Here is a 5,355-nt window from a genome sequence, read left to right as displayed (position 1 = left end):
GCTTCTGTGATCTTTCCTCCAGCATTTGTTGTGGTTTGAATCTGCTGCTTTCGGTTGTCAGTTCCAGCTGTCCGCTGCAGTGATCGGTATTTTGGGTCCAGGTCGATGTGCTTATTGATTGAATCTGTGGATGAGTGCCATGCCTCTAGGAATTCCCTGGCTGTTCTCTGTTTGGCTTGTCCTATAATAGTAGTGTTGTCCCAGTCAAACTCATGTTGCTTGTCATCTGAGTGTGTGGCTACTAAGGATAGCTGGCCGTGTCGTTTCGTGGCTAGTTGGTGTTCATGGATGCGGATCATTAGCTGTCTTCCTGTATGTCCTATGTAGTGTTTTGTGCAGTCCTTGCATGGGATTTTGTACACTACATTGGCCTCAGCTATCCTTAGTAGCCACACACTCAGATGACAAGCAACATGAGTTTGACTGGAAGCGGCAGATACAAATCACTATAAATGCCGGAGGAAACATCACAGAAGCGCTTCACAGGAGGCTCCCAAGCACTGAGAATGTCACCTCGACAGGGGACAAAACATCTGCGACACAAATTCCCAGCTCGGCGAACAGAACCACAACAACGAGCACCCGAGCTACAAATCTTCTCCCAAACTTTGTACATTCATGTGGGTTAAATGAATCTAATTTGCACAAGATGACTGTTACTAAAGATAGTGTTTCTGACCAGTGTTTTCCCGCATGGAATTATACTAAATACTCAGTTAGTCTTTTTTAGTGCAAACACAAGGTAACAGCTATATTTAAAAAGCAGACTGAACAATTTGCATGAACATGCTGAGTGTTTGAATGAAGACTGCACCAATAAAAATAACTCAATTAGTGTAAAGGTACAAACTAAAGAACAAATTGAATCTCTTTTCTTCATTCCTAGACTACGATAACAGATAATGCCTAGTCCCATTATTGCTGGACTGGTGATCCAGAGACTCAGGATCTACTGTTCTGGGGACCAAGGTTCAAATTCCACCATGACAGATGGTGGAATTTGAATTCAACAAAAATCTGAAAGTACGAGTCTAACCATGTCCATGAATCCATTGTCAATTATTGGAAAAACCCACCTGGTTCACTAACGTCCTTTAGGGAAGGAAACTGCCATCTTTATTGGTCTGGCCTACGTGTGATTCCAGACCCACAGCAATGTGGTTGACTGTTAGCTGCCCTCTGGGCAATTAGTGATGGGCAATAAATCCTGGCTCACCCAACAACACCCTCATCCCATGAATGGATTAAAAAAAATTCTAATACAACACAAGTATTGTATTAACCACAAAGCCAAAACCAGTTAACATTAAAAAAAAACGCAAAACATCTAAGTAGTCATATGACTGTAGAGAATTTGAGAATTGGTTAAAAGGGTAAAAAAAGATACATTTTGTCAAAGCTTTTCAACTTGCACTGAATTGCAAGCTATGGCAGCTACTCTCCACACAGACACTACCACATCTACTGACTATTTTCAGCATTTTGTGTTTCTGCGTCTCGATGCGCCTTTTCCTGGAGACATGTCTGAGAAAGTTAACTGGAAACACAATTACTCAGACACACCCAGGCAGGAAGGGGACATTTCACAAGAATACAAATTTAAGGACGGAACCAATATTTGTACTGCATGAGAAGAGAGTACAGATTGGTTGGCAAGTGGACTCTGATTGGTAGAGGCCCTACATAGAGAATGCACTCATTCATGCTGATTGACAGTTAACTGCCAGTCTTTGTTATAATTTAAATCTGGCAAGTTGACTTTGATTGGTCAGCAAGAAATGGATCAGCAAATGGTTGCTATTTAACTTATTGTGTTGAAACAGATGCAGTGTGTATAAATGTCTTTCTTGTTTGCATTTGATTTGTGTAACATTTAGTATGTGGAAGTGTGACACATTGCGAGCCTGATTGTCATTCCTAAATTGATTGTCAGCAAAATAGTAAGTCCTCACAAATTCAGAATTACCCAGCAAATGTTGTCCAATTGCAGAATCACACTTTTAACACTATGTTGTGAGTTTTACAAGCAGGGGCTTGTTGGGTACAGTCAGTACCTTGCTTGTTGTGAACAAGCAATGTTCCTCATAGAAGGCATTGAGGCAGTCACCCTTAGTCCTGAAAAATACCCAGCAGATACTCTGGAAGGGTTAGGTATCTCAAAAGTTTGAGCAACAGATGAAGTGAGCTGTATCACATTGCTAATACTGACCAGCAAAATGAGTAATGCTTTGCCAATAACATAATTCTGCTGTCAAACCACAAAGATATCCTGCTATCATACAAATGAATAATGTGGTGTAAAAATCTTAGTGCCAGTGTAATGTCAGGTATGCAGGCTCTATGTCCCAGAGTGTGCAGATTGGATCAAGCAGCAGGTGCTTCACGTTTTTCACACCGAGCAAGGCTGTACAGGGCTCTGCTCGACTGCTTTTGGAATATTATGAGCAGTCTTGAGCCATGCATCTAAAAAAAGATGTATTGGCTGAGGAGGGAGTTCCGAGGGTGTTTAAAAGAATGATCCCGGGGAAAAAGAGATTGTTATATGAGTTGGAGGTGCTGGTGTTGGACTGGAATGTACAAAGTTAAAAATCACACAACACCAGGTTATAGTCCAACAGGTTTATTTGGAAGCACTACCTTTCAGAGCACTGCTCCTTCATCAGGTGGTTTTAGATTAGATTCCCTACAGTGTGGAAACAGGCCCTTCGGCCCAACCAGTCCACACTGACGAATAACCCACCCAGACCCATTTCCCTCTGACTAATGCATCTAACACTATGGGCAATCTAGCATGGCCAACCCACCTGACCTGCACATCTTTGGACTGTGGGAGGAAACTGGAGCACCCGGAGGAAATCCACGCAGACACGGGGAGAATGTGCAAACTCCACACAGACAGTCACCCAAGGCTGGAATTGAACCTGGGACCCTGGTGCCGTGAGGTAATAGTGATAACCACTGAGCCACCGCGCCGTCCCAAATTGTGGAGTGTAAGATCGTAAGACACCAAATTTATAGCAAAAGTTTACATTGTGATGCAACAGAAATTGACTGAAAAAGACCTGGATTGTTTGTTAAGTCTCTCACCTTTTAGAATGACCATGTTGGTTTCGGTTCTTTCAGATATAAATCCCAGAACTTTTTTTAAAGTTACATTCTCAAGTGAACTTTAACAATAGATGCCATGTCGACCCAGATAATGCATTGAAGGTATGAGATGCCCTGTGTGAGGCTGCCTGTGCCTCAATGTTCAGACTGGTTCTATTTCTAAAAAAAGGGATTTACAGAATCTTGCGTGGATTCATGCAGTTGAATGCCTAAATAAGTATTTCACTACTGTCACAAACTTCATCAGTAAGTGTGTCGAGGACTGTGTGCCAAAGAATTTAACCCAAGTGTTCACCAGCCAGAAACTATGGATGTACCACGAAATCCACACTCTACTGAAGTCCAGTCTGAAGCATTCAAATTGGGTGACCCTGATCTATATTGGAAATCCAGGGACAACCTTCACAAAGCCATCAGGGATGCCAAGGGACAGTACCAGACTAAACTAGAGTCCCAGACTAACATCATGAACACATATTAACTGTTGTAAGGCTTAAAGGATATAATGGGCTACAGAGCAAAATAGAATTGAATTGCTGCCTACAATGCTTCCCTCCCTGATTAGCTTAATCCATCCTCTGCTTGTTTTGAATGTCACCTGCCTGACAGCTATGGGTGTACCCGTATCCACTGTCACAGCCACGGATGTCAGATTGGCCACCTTGAGAGTGAACCCATGGAAAGCAACTGGCCTGGATGGAGACACTGGCCGTGCACTCAGATCCTGTGTGGAGCAGCAGGCGGGAATATTTGCAGGCATCGTTAACTTCTCTTTACTCCGATGTGAGGTTTTCACCTGCATCGAGAACACTACTATCACTCTGGTGCCAAAGAAAAATCAGGCAATGTGCCTTAATGGCTACCACCAGGTGGCTCTGACCTCCATCAATATGAATTGCTTCGAGAGGTTAGTAATGGCATACATCAACTCCAGCTTCCCGGATTGCCTTGATCCACTAGAATCTACCTCCAGTCGCAATAGATCAATCTCCCTGGCCCTACACTCATCCCTGGAACACCTAGATAACAAGGACACCTATTTATTGACTTTAGCTCCAGCTTCAACACCATAATTCTGACCAAACTCATCTCCAAACTCAGAGACCTCAGACTCTGCTCTCAGCTCTACAACTGGATCCTTGACTCCTGACCTGCAGACCACAATCAGTAAGGATAGGTGACAACACCTCCTCCACAAAAATCCTCAACATGTTGCCCCACAAGGCTGCATACTCAGCTCCTTACTATACTCCTTACACGCTCACAACTGTGTGGCCAAATTCGACATTCGCCCTAAATCTGCATGGGTTTCCTCCGGGTGCTCTGGCTTCCTCCCACAGTTCAAAGATGTGCAGGTCAGGTGAATTGGTCATGTTTAAATTACCCATAGTGTTAGGTGCATTAGTCAGAGGAAAATAGGTCTGGGTGGATTACTCTTTGAAGTGTTGGTGGGGACTTGTTGGGCCAAAGAGTCTGTTTCCACAGTGTAGGTAATCTAATCTAACCTAATCTTCAACTCCTTTTACAAATTTGCTGATGACACCATTGCAGTGGATGAGATCTCAAACAATGATGAGACAGAATACCAGAAAGAGATAGAGAACTTAGCGTCAAGGTATAAAGTCAACAATCTCTCCCTCAATGTCAGCAAAATGAAGGAGCTGGTCATCAACTTCAGGAAGCAGAGTGGAGGACACACCCCTGTCTGTATCCATGGTGCTGAGGTGAAGATGGTCGACAGCTTCAGGTTCCTGGGAGTAAGTGTCACCAATAATCTGTCCTTGTCCATCCACATTCAAGCAAAAACACCAAACATCTCTACTCCTCAGAAAGCTAAGGAAATTTGACATATCCACAACAACTTGCCAATTTTTGTCGATGTACCATTGAAATCATCCTATCCAGGTGAGTTCTGAAGAAGCTGAAAATGTGTTGCTGGAAAAGCGCAACTTTACTATAAACCGACCAACTCCCACAGCTTTACTATAAACCGACCGACTCCCACAGCATATTTACTATAAACCGACCGACTCCCACAGCTACCTAGACTACACCTCCTCCCACCCTGCCCCCTGTAAAAACACCATCCCATATTCCCAATTCCTTCATCTCCACCGCATCTGCTTCCAGGAGGACCAGTTCCAATACCGTACAACCCAGATGGCCTCCTTCTTCAAAGACCGCAATTTTCCCTCAGACATGATCGCCAATGCCCTCCACCGCATCTCCTCCACTTCCCGCTCCTCC

This window comes from Chiloscyllium plagiosum, chromosome 33 (assembly GCF_004010195.1).
Source record: "Chiloscyllium plagiosum isolate BGI_BamShark_2017 chromosome 33, ASM401019v2, whole genome shotgun sequence".
Lineage (NCBI taxonomy): Eukaryota > Metazoa > Chordata > Chondrichthyes > Orectolobiformes > Hemiscylliidae > Chiloscyllium > Chiloscyllium plagiosum.
The sequence above is the reverse complement of the archived record's forward strand: the minus strand, read 5'-3'. Positions refer to the sequence as shown.